Genomic DNA, 22,536 nt, shown 5'->3' with positions numbered 1-22,536 from the left:
GGTACTACAAATCTAAAGAACTCAGATTTGATGATAATTGAGTCTTTACTCAAAACCTTAAGACCATTTCAATCTAAAAGAAATTTCTCTAAAAAGAATCAAAAACTGATTACAGGAGCCCTAACTGGAGATTAAATGAGTAATTCCTTTCTCTTTGCAGACTTCAGTCTAATAAAGCTTGCTTTGTACATTAATGTCAAAAATTACTGCAGAAACCTCCGACATGATGGTAGCTGAACCATGATCCAGTGTATACACAATGCTTGGTGGGCATGGCTTTACAGACCGCATGTCAGTCCCCTAAGAGTCAGAGGTCCCAGAGTTAGGGGTCGCAAAAAGTTGGACACAGCTTTGCAACTAAATAGCAACCAAATATGACCTGTTGTGCCAAAATGGACCAGGGCCCCTAAAATTCAGATGGGCAAAAATGGGAATTCCAGTCACTAATTCCAGCAGCTCTTAAGAAGTGGTTAACAAGTTTATTTTGTTTAACATCTTTAAGCACCTGAGTTGTGTGCTGTGGTGAACTCAGTTGTATGGTGAAGCAGAAGGAGCAAGGGATGAAATAATAATTTAATTCTGTCAATATAGATTGAGTGCTTTCTTAGGGAGATGCTGTGAGTACTACTCTTACTTGAGACCTGAGGCCCCTGCCAGGGTATGAAATGATTTCCCTTCTCATAGGAGTCCAGGAGGTTAACAGGCTTCCCAGGGGGAACTGACTCATTGGAAAAGGCTCTGATGCTGGGAAAGATTGAAGGCAGGAAGAGAAGGGGATGACAGAAGATGAGATGGTTGGATGGCATCACCGACTTGATGGACATGAGTTTTAGCAAGCTCCAGGAGTTGGTGATGGACAAAAAGCCTGGCGTGCTGCAGTCCATGGGGTTGCAAAGAGTTGGACATGGCTGAGTTACTGAACAACAACAGGGAGCGCCAGTGGTAAAGAATTGGCCTGCCAATGCAGAAGACATAAGGAACTTGGATTCCATCCCTGGGTTGGGAAGATCCCCTAGAGGACAGCATGGCAGCCCACTCCAGCATTCTTGCCTGGAGAATCCCTCAGACAGAGGAGCCTGGCAAGCTATAGTCCATAGGATCCCAAAGAGTCAGACATGACTGAAGCGACTTAGCATGCTCAAATATGTCCTCATGTTTTTTCTATCTGCTGTGAGGGAAGAAAAGTGTGTGTGTTCAAAGCTGTGGAAATATTTTTTGTTGTTGTTGAGACATCATGCTGGCTGGTGTTTTACAGTTCTACGAATAGGAGGGGAAAACGTGCCCCTTTGTAGCTCAAATAAGGCAATCAGAAATTAGAACTGGATGCTACCATGGAAGCCCTGGTCCTACTCCGGGTGCTATAAATAGAAGTGAGGAGAACACCTTCCCACTGCTGCATCTACTAGTGGGCTTCCCTGTGGGTTTGGCTACAGACTGATAACATAGCGACAGCTTTATCCACAGCAGCTCCACCCACCCTGAGGTGTCTAAGCACATGTGAGCTTTGAAAAATCTCACCCACGCAGGGGGCTGACAACATTACAGGGGCTGGCTGTGGAGTGTTTAGCATCATGGCTAATGGCAATAAAGGGAGAATATAGGCCTTTGTTTTTCTTTTAATGTCCTGACATTCCTGTTTCATCAAGATCTGAAAGAATCCAAGAATGGACATCTCATACAGGCAGCTTACAAAGGTGAAGCGCCTTCTAGAATTAGGAGTTTATAAAAATGAACAACAGTCCTTGTCCTGAAAGCTCTCTCTTCTAGGGTCAGATTCTTAAACATCTAAAAATGAGGCCAGCTTCACAGATAAGAGTTGAAAAGCTAGTAGTAATAATAATAATACGAAGCAGAATCTGGTCATTGTTGGAAAAAAAGGGGAAAAAAGAAATATGGAAGAGATTACTTATAACACATTCGAGGAACAGTTAATGATTGTTGTTTTGAAGCTGAAAGTTTTTTCAATATCCAGATATTACCAAGAGAGGTACCAAACTAAAGATGAAGTTCTAAAAGGGAAATAAAAAAAATAGATAGGTAATTATATCATACTTAATAACTCAGTAAGCCATTCTACCAGTCAATGCTTTAGTTCTAGCATTTATAAATCCAACATAAGATGAAATTTAATCTGGAAATCACTGTTTTCTTCCTATTTAGTAGAGAATCTTATGAGGATGACTGACTTGATGCTCTTTTACAGAAAAAGCAATGAAAAGGCATTATGTTATTGTAAACAGGTGCTTCCCAAAATTAAAAAAAAAAAATTATGATCTACTACACTAGTCTGTGTTTCTGAGATAAATTTTAAAAGATCATTTTTATATATCATGTTTTATACAAATAGGTTTGCATTATGGTAGCCTCTTTGAAAGTTTAAAATACACTTTGTAGAAGGCATAATACTTAATGCTATTTTCTTAATTTCAACAAAGTTATGAGAAGGTATTTCATGATAAGAGGACATTAAGTTAGGTACTAGAGGCACAACAATAATATTATTCAGCCATTAAAAAGAATACATTTGAATCAGTTCTAATGAGGTGGATGTAACTGGAGCCAATTATACAGAGTGAAGTAAGCCAGAAAGAAAAACACCAATCAGATCAGATCAGATCAGTCACTCAGTCGTGTCCAACTCTTTGTGACCCCATGAATCTCAGCACGCCAGGCATCCCTGTCCATCACCAACTCCCGGAGTTCACTGAGACTCACATCCATCGAGTCAGTGACGCTATCCAGCCATCTCATCCTGTGTCGTCCCCTTCTCCTCTTGCGCCCAATCCCTCCCAGCATCAGAGTCTTTTCCAATGAGTCAACTCTTCACATCAGGTGGCCAAAGTGCTGGAGTTTCAGCTTTAGCATCATTCCTTCCAAAGAAATCCCAGGGCTGATCTCCTTCAGAATGGACTGGTTGGATCTCCTTGCAGTCCAAGGGACTCCCAAGAGTCTTCTCCAACACCACAGTTCAAAAGCATCAATTCCTCGGTGCTCAGCCTTCTTCACAGTCCAACTCTCACATCCGTACATGACCACAGGAAAAACCATAGCCTTGACTAGACGAACCTTTGCTGACAAAGTAATGTCTCTGCTTTTGAATATGTTATCTAGGTTGGTCATAACTTTCCTTCAAAGGAGTAAACGTCTGTTAATTTCATGGCTGCAGTCACCATCTGCAATGATTTTGGAGCCCAGAAAAATAAAGTCTGACACTCTTTCCACTGTTTCCCCATCTATTTCCCATGAAGTGATGGGACCAGATGCCACGATCTTCGTTTTCTGAATGTTGAGCTTTAAGCCCACTTTTTCACTCTCTACTTTCACTTTCATCAAGAGGCTTTTGAGTTCCTCTTCACTTTCTGCCATAAGGCTGGTGTCATCTGCATATCTGAGGTTATTGATATTTCTCCCGGCAACCTTGATTCCAACTTGTGTTTCTTCCAGTCCAACGTTTCTCATGATGCACTCTGCATATAAGTTAAATAAACAGGGTGACAATATACAGCCTTGACAAACTCCTTTTCCTATTTTGAACCAGTCTGCTGTTCCATGTCCAGTTCTAACTGTTGCTTCCTGACCTGCATACAAATTTGTCAAGAGGCAGATCAGGTGGTCTGGTATTCCCAACTCTTTCAAAATTTTCCACAGTTGATTGTGATCCACACAGTCAAAGGTTTTGGCATAGTCAATAAAGCAGAAATAGATGCTTTTCTGGAACTCTCTTGCTTTTTCCATGATCCAGCGGATATTGGCAATTTGATCTCTGGTTTCTCTGACTTTTCTAAAACCAGCTTAAACATCAGGAAGTTCACGGTTCACATATTGCTGAAGCCTGGCTTGGAGAATTTTGAGCATTACTTTACTAGCGTGTGGGATGAGTGCAATTGTGCGGTAGTTTGAGCATTCTTTGGCATTGACTTTCTTTGGGATTGGAATGAAAACTGATCTTTTCCAGTCCTGTGGCCACTGCTGAGTTGTCCAAATTTGCTGGCATATTGAGTGCAGCACTTTCACAGCATCATCTTTCAGGATTTGGAATAGCTCAACTGGAATTCCATCACCTCCACTAGCTTTGTTCGTAGTGATGCTTTCTAAGGCCCACTTGACTTCACATTCCGGGATGTCTGGCTCTAGGTCAGTGATCACACCATCGTGATTATCTGGGTCGTGAAGGTCTTTTTTGTACAGTTCTTCTGTGTATTCCTACCATCTCTTGTTAATATCTTTTGCTTCTGTTAGGTCCATACCATTTCTGTCCTTTATCGAGCCCATCTTTGCATGAAATGTTCCTTTGGTATCTCTGATTTTCTTGAAGAGATCCCTAATCTTTCCCATTCTGTTGTTTTCCTCTATTTCTTTGCATTGATCGCTGAAGAAGGCTTTCTTATCTCTTCTTGCTATTCTTTGGAACTCTGCATTCAGATGCTTATATCTTTCCTTTTCTCCTTTGTTTTTCGCTTCTTTTCTTTTCACAGCTATTTGTAAGGCCTCCCCAGACAGCCATTTTGCTTTTTTGCATTTCGTTTCCATGGGGATGGTCTTGATCCCTGTCTCCTGTACAATGTCACGAACCTCATTCCATAGTTCATCAGGCACTCTATCTATCATATCTAGGCCCTTAAATCTATTTCTCACTTCCACTGTATAATCATAAGGGATTTGATTTAGGTCATACATGAATGGCATAGTGGTTTTCCCCACTTTCTTCAATTTAAGTCTGAATCTGGCAATAAGGAGTTCATGATCTGAGCCACAGTCGGCTCCTGGTCTTATTTTTGCCGACTGTATAGAGCTTCTCCATCTTTGGCTGCAAAGAATATAATCAATCTGATTTCGGTGTTGACCATCTGGTGATGTCCATGTATAGAGTCTTCTCTTGTGTTGTTGGAAGAGGGTGTTTGTTATGACCAGTGCATTTTCTTGGCAAAACTCTATTAGTCTTTGCCCTGCTTCATTCCGTATTCCAAGGCCAAATTTGCCTGTTACTCCAGGTGTTTCTTGACTTCCTACTTTTGCATTCCAGTCCCCTATAATGAGAAGGACATCTTTTTTGGGTGTTAGTTCTAAAAGGTCTTGTAGGTCTTCATAGAACCGTTCAACTTCAGCTTCTTCAGCATTACTAGTTGGGGCATAGACTTGGATTACTGTGATATTGGATGGTTTGCCTTGGAAACGAACAGAGATCATTCTGTCGTTTTTGAGATTGCATCCAAGTACTGCATTTCAGACTCTTTTGTTGACCATGATGGCCACTCCATTTCTTCTGAGGGATTCCTGCCCGCAGTAGTAGATATAGTGGTCATCTGAGTTAAATTCACCCATTCCAGTCCATTTCAGTTCGCTGATTCCTAGAATGTCGACATTCAGTCTTGCCATCTCTTGTTTGACCACTTCCAATTTGCCTTGATTCATGGACCTGACATTCCAGGTTCCTATGCAATATTGCTCTTTACAGCATCAGACCTTGCTTCTATCACCAGTCACATCCACAGCTGGGTATTCTTTTCACTTTGGCTCCATCCCTTCATTCTTTCTGGAGTTATTTCTCCACTGATCTCCAGTAGCATATTGGGCACTTACTGACCTGGGGAGTTTCTCTTTCAGTATCCTATCATTTTGCCTTTTCATACTGTTCATGGGGTTCTCAAGGCAAGAATACTGAAGTGGTTTGCCATTCCCTTCTAACACATATATATATATGGAATTTAGAAAGATGGTAATGATAATCCTGTATGCGAGACAGCAAAAGAGACACAGATGTATAGAACAGTCTTTTGGACTCTGTGGGAGAGGGAGAGGGTGGGATGATTTGGGAGAATGGCATTGAATCATGTATAATACCATATAAGAAACGAATCGCCAGTCCAGGTTTGATGCAGGATACAGGATGCTTGGGGCTGGTGCACTGGGATGACCCAGAGGGATGGTATGGGGAGGGAGGTGCGAGGGGGGTTCAGGATTTGGAACACGTGTACACCCATGGCGGATTCATGTTGATGTATGGCAAAACCAATACAATATTGTAAAGTAATTAGCCTCCAATTAAAATAAATAAATTTAAATTTAAAAACATATATTTCTTATCTTCAAGAAGCCAACAGAGATGTGCTAAAGCCACAAGCCAGTTAATGCACTGAGGTTCTGTAACAGACACATTGTACAAATGGGTATGACAATAGAGGAGAAAAAGCAATGAAATTGATCATAAGATTCAGAAGAGTGTTTATCAAGAATTTTGGATTGAAACTGGGTCTTACAGACAGAATTTGGGGTGTGTGTGCCATTTATGGGGCAAGGGCAGACCAAGTATATGAAAGTACATGTAAAAGCTTGGAGCTACCAAAGAAAACGTAGAATGGTCAAACATTCCACATGGCTGGATTGAGGTGGAGGTGAATTGGGTAGTAGAAGCTGAATAAGAGATCAATGGTCTGATTGCAAGAATACTCGTCTTTTATTTAAATTAGTCCTTTCAGGGCACCCACATTACTGTTTTGGTTTTTCTTTTTTTTTTTCCTGAAAGTATCTGCATATGGGCCTTTTATCCAGGATTTCTCAACTGCTCTTGCCTTTATGATAGACTGAAATAGTGTTCTACATAGTTCACTACTTAAGAATCAAAGTGCATGCTTTTACCCACCACCCCACCCCTTGTACATAGATCAGCTGTCTTCATTGTTCATCCACATGCCTAATTTCCAGAGGATTAATTTGATATAAAGGATTATAAATCACTGATAATCACCTGTACCATCTCCCAGGGACTTTTGTCACTGCATATTTACAATAGGCTCTCTGTTTCATAGTTTAGCAAATATGAGAAACTAGTCATAACAAAGCAATGGGATACTTTCAGATTTGAAAGTTTATGATTAATTTTGATAGAGCAAAACGTTATGGGGTCACAGGGCAGCTGAGTCACTCTGCTCCTGGGCCATGGACATCACACTTATCTGGTGTTTGTTGACTCACAAATGCAGACACTTGATCCAAAGGGACTTTATGTTAACACACTTGTAAATTAACAAATTGTAGAATCCCAGGACCAAAGATAATTCAGTAAATATTTATTGCATGCATAGTATTCTCCAGACACTGCTCTGGGAGATGGAGATACAGCAGCGAGCTAAACAAAGTCCTTTCAAAGGCTTACATTCTAGATGGAAGAGGCTGCCAAGACATACATTCATACAGACAGACATGAAATAGGAGAGTGGAATAGAGTGATGAAGGTATGAATGCTCCTTTATATTAAAGATCAGGGAAGGCCTGCTTAGTAAGGTGATGCTTTAGGGACCATCTGAAGTGCAGACATGTGCCAAGCAGCATGAATAAAGTCACGTGGAGTAAGTGGTTTAAAGTGTTGAAAGGAAGAGCAAAGAGGCTGATGTGACTGGAACAATATCAGGGAGGAGACATCAGAGCAGTAGCAGGACCCTGGTCACAGACAGACTTGTGGGTGTTGTGATGGACTTTGGATTTTTGTCTAAATGAGATGAGGAGCCACTAGAGAGTTATGAGAAGAGGAAAGGCATCATGTGATTTATGCCTCCAAATGATCACTCTGATTGGGCTTCCCAAGTGGCACTAGTGGTAAAGAATCTACCTGGCAATGCAGGAGATGCAAAAGATGAGGGTGCCATCCCTCTGTGGGGAAGATCCCCTGGAATAGGAAATGGCAACTTGCTTCAGTATTCTTGCCTGGAAAATTTCATGGATGGGGGGAGCTGGTGGGCTACAGTCTATATGGCTGCAAAGATTTGGACAAGACTGAGTGACTGAGCACTCCTTGTGATCATTCTGACTAGTATGGAGAGAAGAGAACTATGGAGAGAAGAGAAGAGAACGCTTCCACACAAGTGGAAGCATGAGGCTCTTGTACTAATCCAGGGAGATGTGCGTGGTTTTGTCTAGGGTGATAGTGATTATGATGTGTGGGAGACAAAAGTTGACTGGACTGTGGATCCATTTTAAGTCACCAAAACTTGAAGTCAGGGCTTTTGTCTGCTTTATTCTCTTCTGTATCTGCAGCTCCCAGAACAGTACCAGATATATAGCAGGCAATTAGAAAATATTTTAAAATCCTGAGTAAAGGTAATGAATAGCAGACTAAATGTGGGGAGTAAGAAAAGGCACAGAGTCAAGGATAGCTCCAAGATTTGGGGCATGAGCAACAGAAAAGTTGGGATGATTGTTGAGATGGTGAAACATCATGGAAGAACAAATTGTGGGTGGGAATTGAGAGTTTGGTTTAGGCTATGGTAAGTAGGTGGGTGGATATGAAAGAGTGGAGTTCAGAGATACATCAAGGGTGAACATTTCAGAGTCAAAAAAATACAGACAACCTATAAAACCGTAAGTCTTGATGATATTACCTAGGGAGTCATGCGGGTAAAGAAGAGAACCAGGATCCCCAAGAAACATCACCATATTGTGGTTATTGAGGGTGATGGGGAATCACAAAAGTCTGAGAAAGAGCAACTGAAGAGGGAGGAGGGCTCAGTAGGAAGAGACAAGAGTGTATCAGTGAGAGATCCAGTGAGATGAGAACACAGAGCTGCCCAGTGGACCAATTCTGCAAAGAAAACTTTTGTCTTTACCAGCGGGACAGAACTAAGCAGAGACAACTTTTTTCATTTTTTCCTATAAATGAGCAGGGAAGGGGAAGAAATAGAAAGAGAGAAAAGGGGATAGCTGGAGGAGAGTGTGGTCCAGGAGTGAGGAAAAACTTGATGCTCGAAAGACATGCTAGATAAAATTCAAGGTCAGCTGACAAGGTAATATTTCACACGTAATATAAAGTAAACATTGAAATAATAATCCTTGGAATCTCATAATCCTTTTTTTAAAATTATGTTCTTAATCAAACAAAATTGATTCAAATACATTTGAGGATTGATTGCCTCTGGCAATACCACTAATTTTAAAGTGTGTTCTTGCCGGTGTGACACCTTGAACGAACAGCATTACCATGCCCTTCTTTGCTTTCACTCTCTCTCCTCCCTCCTCCTCTTCATTCATAGGTAGGGTAGGTCAGCAGTGAATAATCCAGCTGAGTTCATTTGATGAGGACATGGCTCACTGGTCTTTTGCTCACTCCTATTTTGACATTTGTGCATCTCTGGATAAGCCACCTCTTTGCTAGGGAAACGACCGCTTCTCTCCATTTCCACCTCCAGGTCCTTCGCTCAAAGAGGCAGTACTCCTTGGTTACTGCTCCTTGACTAGAAGAAACCTCATAATTATTAGCATGAATCAAAAGCCAGGGTGGTGTCTAAATTGCTGCATTTTTTCTTTTTACAGAAGTTAGTATGAAGGCTGAACAATTTTGAGTCAAGTAAATTGCTAGGAAAATTTTTAAATTTTTGCTGTCGTTATTTCTGAAACACTTTCAATAGAGATACCTAAGCATATTAATTGGGATGACTCTATAAAATAAACATTATGGAAAAAAAGGCAATAAACCTTAGGATATTTGAGAAATTAAAATCTAATGTGAAAGTATCTTCAATTTAATTCATTCATTGCACAATTTAATTCATTTGTGCAAGATACCATCAGGGGTTGTGTGAAATATATAATTGAATAAGAAACAGCTCCCACCATTGGAAAAGAAAACAATCAAGTATATGATTATTGACAACAACCTGCAACAGAAACACACACCCCAAGAATCAGTTACTCTCCAAACACATCAAGCATCTCATATTTAGTATTGCTACAAAGTCTTTAAAAATTCCTAAGTCACCCTTTCTCTACCTTCTGTCTTTGGAATGCTACTCAGCCTTACAAACAGCTTTCTGGGGAACTTTGGGTCTCTATGTTAAGAATTAACCCTTTCTCCTCTCATTTTGCAACTATTTATTATTTTCCTGCTAATAAGTACATGTCTGTTCACTCCATGAGACTGTGAATACTTTGAAGACAGGCGTGATATTTTATTTTTCTGTGAGTCCCCTCAACGTCTGGCCTAGTGCCTCACCCATAATGAGAATGAAATGTATTTTTGTGAACTAAATTATTTCATTGATCATCAGCCTGAGAAAGCTTAATGAAGGACAAGAAACCTAAATAATTGCTGGAGTACTGATAATATTGGCTAGAATTTATTCAATTTAGTCCAGGTCAGCAACTATGCTAAGGGCTATATAAACAGTATGTCTGATCCTTACTTTAATCCTCATAAGACCTCTTGGAGATGTATTTTATTAAGTTTCTTCTAAAACTGAGAAAAGTGTGGGTAGTAAAGATTACTTAACATGATCAAGATTCCACATTTGCAAGGGGTAGGTTTGAATATGGCCTAGGTCTAAATCAGTGTGGACTTGAATCTAGTTTTATCTAACTCAGTGCTTTACCCACCATTCAAGTTGCCTGTCATGGTGAGAAACGGCAGGAGCTTGTCCTCTATTGAGTATCTATTCCATATCAGAAATTGTGCAATTGCTCAATCTCTTTTATTTCATAAGATGCTTATTAAACTTTCAGGGGATTAACTCAAAGAGGCTTAAAGAGTGTAAGTAAATTGTTCAAGATTGCACAGCTAGAAGTTGCAGAGCTTTCAACCCTAGGCTAATAAGGACAATTCAATAAAACTTTAGACACTAAGGCTGAGGTCTTTGCCACCTCCATTCCCATAATAGCTCAAGGCTTCCCTTCTCTGGATGCAGGGGAAGAAAGGTTTTTGATCAGGAACAATGTATTTTGGAGGGTTTTCCCCTCACGACCAAGCAATTTTCTGACACCAGCTGTGGTTGTTGTTCAGTCACTCAGTCGTGTCTGACACTTTGTGACCCCATGGACTGTGGCATGCCAATCTTCCCTGTCCTTCATTATCTCCCAGAGTTTGCTCAAACTCATGTCCATTGAGTTGGTGATGCCATCCAACCATCTCATCCTCTGTTGTCCCCTTCTCCTCCTGCCTTCAATCTTTCCCAGCATCAGGGTCTTTTCCAATGAGTCAGCTCTTCGCATCAGGTGGCCAAAGGGTTGGAGCTTCAGCTTAAGCATCAGTTTTTCAAATGAATATTCAGGGTTGATTTTCTTTAGGCTTGACTGGTTTGATCTTCTTGCTGTCTAAGGGACTCTCAAGAGTCTTTTCCAGCACCAGCACCGGTTTGAAAGCATCAATTCTTCAGTGCTCAGCCTTTTTAGAGTCCAGCTCTCACAACCGTACATGACTGTTGCCTACCAGAAGACAGCATCAGGGTTCACAGGTTAAGAACTCAGTCCCACAAGACTGCCCTCAGCCCGACTTCAGATGCCAGTCAGAAGCCCATGTGACAACCTGGGCTTTTGATTGATTGGCTCAGTTCCAACAACTCCTTCTTTGAATTCAATTAATTTGCTAGAGCAACTCACAGAACACAGAGAAACATTTTACCTACTAGATCACTGATTTATTATAAAAAGACATAACTAGGAAGAGCCTGATGGAAGAGACACATGGGGAAAGGAACACAGGAAAGGGCGATTTCCATGCTTTCTCTGGGCTCAACACTCTCTCCAATTGTCCACATGTTCACCAGTGCTGAAGCTCTCCTAACACTGTGCTTTGAGGTATTTATGGTGGATTCGTGTTGTTTTAGTCGCTAAGTCATGTTGGACTCTTTTGCAACCTCAGACTGTAGCCCGCCAGGCTCCTCTGTCCTTGGGATTCTCCAGGGGAGAATACTGGAGTGGGTTGCCAGGCCCTTCTCCAGGGGATCTTCCTGACTCATAGATCAAATCCTTGTCTCCTGCATTGGCATGCGGCTGCTTTACCACTGAGCCACCGGGGAAGTCCAGAGGCTTCATTACATAGACATAATTGATTGAATCAACTGATGACTGAAATCAATCTCCAGCTTCTTTCTTTCCCAAGAGGTTGGGTTGGAATGGAAAGTTCCAGTCCTCTAATCTTTTGGTTCACTCCCCGGGCAACCAGCCCTCAACCTTAGGAGTTTTCCAAAAGCCATCTCATTAATTTAACAATAGACAATTTTACTGCTCTTATCACTTAAGAAATTCCAAAGGTTTCAGGATGTCTGTGCCAGAAACTGGGAAGAAGACCAAATGTACACGTTTTATTATAAATCTCAGTATCACAGGAAGCCAATCTCCTGAGGACTTTCAGGCACTCAGTGGGGGTGCCTCTGGGGAATTCAACCCAGAGGCTGTTGTCTGCCTCGAATTACACACCTCTACTTCCTCCCTACCTAAATCATAAAGAAACTGACACTTTCTCCCCTCAGTTCTTCCCCCAAATTTCCACCTCTCTTTAGTAGCATATTGTTTAACCACCATGTATTTTTATGTCTTACAGTTTTATTTTTTTCCTTCAATCTACCTCTCTTTAAACTGCTCTCTTCTTCATAGATTTTATTTTTCCTTTTTACTGTTCTTTCAAATTTTACTTTTGCAAGATTTTTCCAACCAAGTTTGCAGATTGTGCCCTATTTATTGAGCTTCCCAGGTGGCACTAGTGGTAAAGAACCCACCTGCCAATGCTGGGGATGTAAGAGACGTGGGTCAATCAATCCTTGAGTCAGAAAGATCCCCCTAGAGTAGGAAATGTCAACTGACTCCAGTATTCTTGCCTGGAGAATTCAATGGACAGAGGAAGCTGGCAGGCTAAAGTCCAAACAGTCAGACATGACTGAAGCAACTTAGCACACATGCCCTATTCATTATATATTTTTCTTTAAGGGAGCAAGTGGGGAAACTGGGGAGGTAGTGAGTTGGAGTGAAGAATTATTTACCCTCAACCAACACAAGGAATGCTGTAACTTCCAGTAGTAACCCCAGCATAAAGAGTTGAGTGCAAAAAAGTGGGGACTAATTTTGATGTCTCAGATCAGAAAAAGTTGCAAGGAGGAGTAAGAATTTGTTCAGGATGACAAAACAGGGTATGATTTCAAACTCGGTAACAGGCAGAACATGACTAGAGGGTAGAGTGAGCCTGAGCTGGTGAGATTATACAGGACAGGAAAACAGATGACTCTCTGTTTGCTAGTTGTGAAGGGTGATGGCAGAAGGAACTCGAGAAGAGTAAAGGCTAAGAGAGAAGTGAGCTGTTTGAAATGCAAGCATAAAGAGCACTGAGGCCCTAGATGTTTCTGTTTGAGAAAGTAAGCTTTGCACCCTCTCTGCTTTCCCAACAAGGAATTAAAACATATTTAACTCAGTAACTATCCCCAGTATCATGAGTGGGTGTTCTAAAGAATAAGCATATTTTCTGCAGCTTATAGTTATTTGTTTGGCCAAATTATGAGATCACACACTGACAGAGAATCAGACTCAGGCTAATGAATATACACATTTAAAAAATAGTAGTCTTAAACTGAAAAACAATTGAGACATTTAAATGTTAAGACATAAATCAGAAGGTTAGAACAAGTTCATTCCAAATGATTAGGGCTCTAATCTTGAATGAATGACCTGCCCAATGACCTTCCATGAGGCTTCATTTTTCAGAAATTATATTGCTTGTCATTTATATGAAAGATGCCCTTCTTTAAACCTAATCTTAATCATTCACTTTTTTTTTCTGCTTCAGAAATGTACTGTTTAAGCTTAATCTTTTTTTTTTTTTTTAATTTTTAAGGATCTCCTATAGTAGGATTTCTTCTTTGGGTTTGATATTATTCATTTGGATCAGCATTGTAGAAAACCTGCAAGGTGAGGGTGTTTCTGGGTCTTGCAACCATTCAGAGAACACTTGCCTGCAGGTTGAGGACTTAGCAGCACTTTTTCACAATTTTTCCCACCCACAATTCACAATACTATTTTCTTTCCTCTTGATCTGCTCTGTGCTTCTCTATATTTTAGTTCATTTTTCCCCTATGGTGACTCAAATGAAATTCGGCAGTCTCTGCTCCATAGCTTCCTATTATTCCTTCCTTTCTGTTGCAGGATTTCCATCTCTTTTCTGAGAGTTCAGTAGGGGAAGTACCTCCCTCTGAAGAGCTGTAAGCCCTTCTATCGAGCACTTAGTTTAATTACCACCTATGTAATTTCATATTAAATTGTCTCTTTGACTCAGTAGACTGTAAGTCTCCTGAGAGCAGGAGCCGATCTTTTATTTTTATATCCTCTATAACTGGAACAATGCTGTTACACAGGAGGTTAGCAATGAATGCTTAGGAACATTTATGAATCCAGAGTGAAAGGGTTGCCTCCCTTGTGATATGGACAAAGCATTTAGCCTTTTTCCAACTTGTTTGTTCACATTCTCTTGTAATTATTTTGATTGAGATGAAGTTGTGTAAAGTGCTTTGTATATTGTAAAGCAGCGGTCCCCAACATTTTTGTCACCGGGGACTGGTTTTACGGAAGACAAGTTTTCCACGGACAGGGTGATGGGTGGGTCAGGATGACCCAAGTGTATTACATTTATTGTGCACTTTTATTTCTATTAATATTACATCAGCTCCACCTCAGATCATCAGGCATTTGTCCACAGAGGTTGGGGGACCCTGATGTGAATAAGATACATAAACATGCATGCTACTGCATTAACTCTAGGTTTGATGTTAGGAAAAAAAATACAAGGAATAGTGCAAACCAGTGGTTCCCACACCAGGGCAATTTTGCCTTCACAGGGTCACTTGGGAATGTGTGGAGGGATATTTGGTTCTCACCTCTGGCTGAGGGAAGAGTACTGGCTACTGATACCTAGTGATTAGGAACCAGGGATGCTGCTACTCATCATACAATGCACTGAAAAAGCCCCCACAATAAAGAGTCACCAGGCACAAATTGTTGAAAGGGCCAAGGCTGAGAAACCCTGGGTCAACTTCAAAACACATCATAGGTAAAACACTTTTCTTAATATATCTGCTGCTAGACAATTGCCTGAGTTTTAGCTTTCTTAATGGCAACCCACTCCAGTATTCATGCCTGGAAAATCTCATGGACCGAGGAGCCTGGTGGGCTACAGTCCATGGGGTCACAAAGAGTCGGACACGACTGAGCGACTTCTGTGTGTGTGTATGCATAAATAAGACTCCTCATATTAAAGTATTTATAACTATTCATAACTATCTTTTATAATATAAATGTGTTTGCTTACTCTTTGTTTAGTCTCCTAGAAACAGTAATCTATCTATATATGGGAAGTACTTTTGGTTTTCTCTTTCTTTGAGCTCACAATGGGCTTATACTTTCCTTATACATAGACAGGCCTTCCTGACTAGTTTTAACCAATGCTTTGTCAAAGAAGTTATGTGAGTCCCTTAGGGCCAAAGCACTGAACAGCTGTCACAAGACCACCCTGTTCTCTTCTGCCCTGGTCTGGTGATTACAGAAGCAGCCTGGATTCCAGAACCTCACATGGTAGACAGCTGCCTAGAAACTCACCCAAATCCACATCAGATTTTATATGAGCAAAAATAAACCTTTTCTAGGTTAAGCCACCACCATTTGAGGCTTATTTGTTAAAGAAATTTAACTCAGAGACACATGACTACCACACTAATGAAACTGAGAACAGTTTTGGTTGCATTGAGCACTTTATACTCAACTTGAACCATTACTGGAATAGAACTTGACCTCATTCAATATTTTAATGCATAATTGTTGGAAGAAAGAAAAAGAAAATCATTGTCCCACTGTCTTGCTTTTCCGAGTGAAAGTGAAAAGTGAAAGTGTTAGTCACTAGCCGTGTCTGACTCTTCGTGACCCCATGGACTGTAGCCCTCCAGGCTCTTCTGTCCATGGGATTTTCCAGGCAAGAATATTGGCGTGAGTAGCCATTCCCTTCTCCAGGGGATCTTCCCAACCCAGGCATCAAACTCAGGTCTCCTGCATTGTAAGCACATCAGATTTTTTAGCGTCTGAGCCACCAGGGAAGCCACAATTATGTCCAGTTATGTCAAATACGCTAGTTCCAGGTTCATGGTTTGTTTTCAGAGGTCAGAGTCTAGAAATCTGGACTAAGGTATGTTGTGATATGTAATCCTTCAACCACCAACACATATTTAAATAATGTGTAGCAAATCTTGAAAGTCCCTTGAAATTCTCACTACCTCAAAATGCCATAACTGCAGATCCTGGACAATCCGCTGCTGAGACTTCAGGGTCTTTTGCTACAAGAAAACTCCTGGATTAATTAGTTATGAGTTCCAGGATGTATTTCTGTCCCTGTTGAGTTGGAAGGAATTCTCAAAGCTTGCTTTCTTATAGCCAAACAGTTTCAGTTGTTATGGGTGATAGAGGATTGTTTACTTGCCCTCTTTAAGCTACTAACTGATGAGGCCTGGCATCTGTAGTACTGAAGTGTGAGTAGCAGGGACTCTGGAATCAGACCTCTGGAACCTACCACCTCTTAGCTGTATCATTTAGGGCTTATCCCCTCATCTGTAAAATATGGATAGTAAAAGTGCCCATATTATAGAGCTCGGCAGCTAAATACTCAGTCATGTCCAACTCTTTGGGACCCCATGAACTGTAGCCCGCCAGGCTCCTTTATCCATGGGATTTCCCAGGCAAGACATACTGGAGTGGGTTGCCATTTCCTTCTCCAGAGGATCTCTCCAACCCAGGGATTGAACCTGGGTCTCTCGTGTCTCCTTCATTGGCAGGCAGATCCTTTACCCACTATCTGGGAAGCCCCAGATAGGTGTGATATGGTTTACAATAATATTTGTCAAGAGCAAATGTTCAATTAAGGTGAACTTACATTATCTACAATGACTTTGAACTAGTATCCACAAATAGTCTCTTCAAAGTGCTTCATGCATTAACTAGACAATCAATTGCTATTTTCAAGGGGGTTCTATGCTTTACCAACTGAACATTTCAAAATGTATTCAAAAGATAAAGAGTTTAAAAACATGGCATAATCTGTGTTGAAATGTGCCTTTTCTGTTGTAAAATTTTCTATTAAACCCTGAAGACAGGAGAAGGCAAGATTTATATATTCATATTTTCTCAAATGAATGGTTCAGAATATTTAACAAAATGCCAGAAAAGAGGCATTTGATAAATATTCTTTCTCCTATCATTTCCATTTCCTTTTAAAATCTCCAGGCAATTGAATAAAAATTGGAATGACTAGTTTAGACATGAAAATCATACTGAAAATAAAAAGCAGATAAATTGATTTAAAAGTGGCCTTTGGTGGATTCAAAGTAGATATTCATTCAATATAAGGATCAGTCATAAAGCTGATGATGGTACTTTTCCTGGAAGACTGTGTCAACTAAATCTGTGAAGAAATAGTTAAAAGTTTATTTCTGCCCCCACACAACTGTAGGGCCTCCACAAGAGTCTGCAATGTAAAATACCAGAAATCTCCTACAAACTGAGAAAAGATTATAATTGCATTTGGCTCTATGATCTCATGAATATTAGATTATCCTGCACATTATAGAAACAGAATGCAGTAAGGAGAATTGTCCAAACTAGCTAGAATTTCATTTATATTTTGCCAAGCTATTCTACAATTACCATTGAAAATTATATGAAAGGAACATGGAATTAAAATTATAATTGTTACATAGCAGTATATAACCTATGGGAAAATAGTGAAAAATTTCATTGATACACATAAAATATTTGTTACATTTACAATTACTTAAAATTATGCTAATAATAAGGGCAATTTGTGCTTTTGTTCTAATCATATTATATTACTGTAGACATTTAAGAAAAATGAGAGACTGAGAATTTAAATGGAAGTGCAGACAGAAAAATTGCTTACACATGCACAGCAAAGGAACTGACAAGAAAGGAACACAGTACCAGCTATTCAATAGCTTCTTAAAGTAAAATCTATTTTTAGCAAATTTTATACATTTATCATATGTACTGCATATTTATGAATATTATCTTTATATCACATTGTGCAGAAAGCAGGGCATATATTTTTAACTCCACTTAAACCTGAGAGAATATAGACTGAGATGTTGTGATCTTTGAGACCACTTAAGAAGTGACACAACTAGAAATTTCTCTAAATCCTATGTCTTTATTTCTTAAAAGATCACAAATTTAGTCAATGGATAAATCTAAAATGTGAACTCAAGTCTAGGAATAGGGTCTAGTGGTCTTTCAATATTGACTCATGAAAAAATTTTATTGAATTATAGTTGATTTATAATGTTGTGTTAGTTTGTGGTATACAGCAATATTCAGTGATACATGCATGTATTCTTTTTCATATTCTTTTCCATTATGGTTTATTACAGGATAGTGAATATATTTCGCTGTCCTATACAGTAGGACCTTGTTGTTTATGTACTGTAGTTTGTATCTGCTAATCTCAAACTTCTAATTTATACTTCCCACACCCCCTTTCCCTTTTGGTAACTATAAGTTTTTTTTTTTTACTATGTCAATGAATTTGTTTCATTTGTATCGTATTTTAGATTCCACCTAGAAGTGATATGGCATTTGTCTTTCTCTTTCTGACTTACTTCATTTAGTAATAATAACCTCTAGGTCCATCCACACTGCTGCAAATGTCATTACTTTTTTTTTTTTTAATAGCTGAGCATATATACAGTAGCATATTTTCTACTGTATGTGTATATATATATATATGTAAGGGCTTCCCAGGTGCTGCAGTGGTAAAAACTCCACCTGAAAATGCAAGAGATGCAAGAGACATGAGTTCCGTCCCTGGGTTGAGACAATCCCCTGGAGGAGGAAACGTCAACCCACTCCAGTATTCTTGCCTAAAAAATCCCATGAACAGAGGAACCTGGCAAGCTACAGTCCATGGGTTGCAAAGACAAAACTGAGCATACACACATGTGATATATATTCATCTGTTGATGGACATTTAGGTTGCTTTTATGTGTTGGCTGTTATAAATAGTGCTGCTATGAACATCGGGGTGCATGTGTTTTTTTCCAGGCACACATTCTTTTGGTCTCTTTTTTTCCAGGTCACACATTCTTGATGTTGGTCCAAGTCCAACATCAATGGAGTGGGAAAATATCCTCCACTTTCCAGGGTGGAAGGAAGAAATATTTTCTGAAAATAAAATCTAATTTTTCACACTTATACTATATTTCATTTTTCAGGGGGCTCTTTCTGGGTGATTTTCTATTGCTATTTTTTGCAATCATATTTTTTATTTCCAAGAAATTCTTCTTTGCTTTTTGCTCCATTTTATAACAGAATTTTTTTTTTAAATAAAAAGATCTGCCAAGTCCAGCCAACTCCAGTCAAATCTTATGGAGCCCCAGCCAATTACAGCCTAGTGAGCAAGAAAATGAATACTTGTTTTTGTATAACACTGAGCTCTAAAGAAGTTTGTTATGCAGCATTATTGTCACAATAATAACTAATACAAGATGAAAATACAAAATTCAAAAGAAACAAAAAAGACTCAGTCTAAGACTTTAAGTAGCCAAATACTAAAAGTCTCACAATGAGAAAACAAAGAAAATAAAGGCAGAGAATTTAGAAAAGAAATAATACAAGAAAAATTTCCAGAGCTGATTGACACAAATTTCCATCTTGAAAGAGCTCAACGATTACAAAAATATTCACACCGGCGCAGATATGGAATTTCAGAAAATCAAGAATAAAGAGGAGGCTAAAACTTTCCATACAAAATAAATAGTTTACATTAGAAAAAAGGTTGAGCAGAAGGACATTGGATTTGATAAAGCAATGCTGAAAGCAAGAATTCAATGAACAAATGCCTTTGAAATTAAAATTGAGGGTAAAAATTCTAATCTAAAATCATAACTATTCAACCATTAAATCAAATATCAGAGTAGAATAATAACATTTTCAGGCATGTAAGGACTTAAATATTTACTTTAAAAGGACCTGCTCTCAGAAGTTACTAAAAAACATGCTCCAGTTAAGATGAAGTAGACTTGGGGTCCAAGATGTCAGAGCTCCAACATATAAAAGAAATGAAGGACATTTCCAGAATAACAGCAAAGGAAAATTCCAGAACAATAGTTGTCCAGCCAGTCTAAAAGCTTTCAGTCCAAATTAGGGAAAGGATGAATATCCAGCATGAATATCTTCATGGAAAATCATGGAGCTAATAGTTTACCTGATATACTATTTTATGAGAGATTTTACAGGTCTTTTTGAGAGTTTAGGGGAGATGTCAGAATAAAGACAGAACATAAAGAAGAAACAATAAATTATTACTTATAAGGAAAAAAAAACCAAGATCCTTTTGAAAGGATTGTATCAGAACTATGTGTTCTAAGTCACTTTAGTCGTGTTGAACTCTTTGCAACCTTATGGACTGTAGGTTCCTCTGTCCATGGGATTCTCCAGGCAAGGTACTGGAGTGGGTTGCCATTTACTCCTCCAGAGGATATTATTCCCCACCCAGGGATTGAACCCACATCTCTTAGGTCCCCTGCATTGGGAGATGGGTTCCTTACCACTAGTGCCACCTGGGAAGCCCATTGGAAATATACTATATTCCATTAAGCATATTTACACACATAATATTTTTACTTCACATTTGAATTATGCATGCCACATGACTTAGTTTGATTTCTTCAGAAGTTCACTCAAAAATAGCTTCAAGTGTATGTAGTTTATTTGGAAAGTAAAGGAGACACTGGCATGGGAACAGGAGGTGAGAGGAAAGAAAAGCTCACAAAACAAGGGAAACCAAAAGTAACTGCAAACTGCCTTCTGTATCCCAAAAGGCTTCATATCATCAAAATAACTTTGAAATCAACTGTTTTTACCAATATTTTATAGATTTCTCTGTGTATTCAGGTAGGATTCATTTACTTTATCTCCAGTGAGTTACCCCACTATTTAAATATATCAATCATAGCTCATTTTTTCATTTTTTTTTGATTCTACTTTTTTCCCTCTTACAGTCAAATATGATGCATTGTACATGATCTTGTGAGCATTTGTAAATAGTTGAGTTTTGTTTTTGGCTTTGGTTTTTGTTTTTAGCATAGACATGGGATTACTAGGTGTGATGGTTTATGTTATAAGTCAACTTGTGGAGGCTGCAGTACCCAGATACTGGTCACACATACCTGGATGTTGTTTTGAAGATATTTTTTAGATGAATTTAACATTTAAATCAGTAAATTTCAAGTAAAGCAGATCACCCTCCATAATGTAGTTGGACCTCATTTAAATAGTTAAAAGCCTTAAGACTGACCTCCCCTGAGAAAGAGGGAATTCTACCAGCAGGCTGCCTCAGGTTTAAGCTGCAGCATCGTCTTTCCAGGTCTCTATCCAACCAGCCTGTCCCACACATTTTGGACTTGCCAACCTCTATAATCATGATATAAGGCAATTTCTTAAAATTAAGGAATCTCTCTCCCTCTTTTTGGAGAAGGCAATGGCACCCCACTCCAGTACTCTTGCCTGGAAAATCCCATGGACAGAGGAGCCTGGTGGGCTGCAGTCCATGGGGTCGCAAAGAGTCAGACACGACTGAGCAACTTCACTTTCACTTTTCACTTTCATACATTGGAGAAGGAAATGGCGACCCATTCCAGTGTTCTTGCCTGGAGAATCCCAGGGACAGGGGAGCCTGGTGGGCTGCCTTCTATGGGGTCGCACAGAGTCGGACACAACTGAAGCGACTTAGCAGCAGCAGCAGCAGCGCCCTCTTTTTATATTTTTAGTGTATGTGAGCTCTAATTGCTCCACATCTTTCCCAGTGATTGGTGTTTGTCAGCACTTTCTAATTTTAGTCAATCTAGAAGGTGTGAAAAGATTTCACATTGATTTATGGTTTAAATTATCATTTCCCTGATGACTAATGAGGCTAGTCATATTTGCATATGTTTGTGGGCTATTTGAATCCTCTTTTGTGAAATATCTTTTTTTTTAGTCTTTTTCTCTCATTATTCTATTTTGTCATATGTATTTTCTTAACAATTTTTATTAATTATATGCTTCAAAACTGAGATTTTTAAAAATTGCATAGCACATATATTTCCCTATTCTGTTAACTTTCAGTCTCCTAAAGGGAAATTTTTTAAGTTTTATGTAGTCCAACTTAGCCTATTGTCCTTTGCCATGATGGTTTTTGTGAATGCTTTAAAAATCCTAACTTATTCTGAAATCATAAAGATATTTTTCTATGTCATGTTCTATAACAGTGCTGTCTGAAATAGAACTACCATATGGGATACAGGATATCACACACAGATACCTGCATTCCCATATTCATTGCAGCATTATTCACAAGAGCCAAGACTGGAAACAGCCTAAGTGTCCATCAATGGATGAATGGACAAAGATGTGGTATACATACAGCAAAATACGATTCAGACCTGAGGAAGAAGGAAATCCTATAATCTGTGACAACATGGATGAACCTTGTGGGCATTATGCTAAGTGAAATAAGTCAGACAGAGAAAGACTGCATGGTGTTACTTACATGTGGAATCTAGAAAGGCCAGACTCATAAAAACTGAATATGATGGTGATTACTGGGGCTGAGGGCGGGGGGAATGGGGAGATGTCAATTGAAGGGTACAAACTCCCAGCTAAGGTGGATAAGTTCTGGGGATCTAATGTACAACATGATGGCTGTAATTAGCAATACTGTAATTATTATTATATTTTTGAAAGTTGCTAAGAGTAAGT

This window comes from Bubalus bubalis, chromosome 10, assembly GCF_019923935.1.
Source record: "Bubalus bubalis isolate 160015118507 breed Murrah chromosome 10, NDDB_SH_1, whole genome shotgun sequence".
NCBI classification, from domain to species: domain Eukaryota; kingdom Metazoa; phylum Chordata; class Mammalia; order Artiodactyla; family Bovidae; genus Bubalus; species Bubalus bubalis.
Note: the sequence above shows the minus strand (reverse complement) of the source record.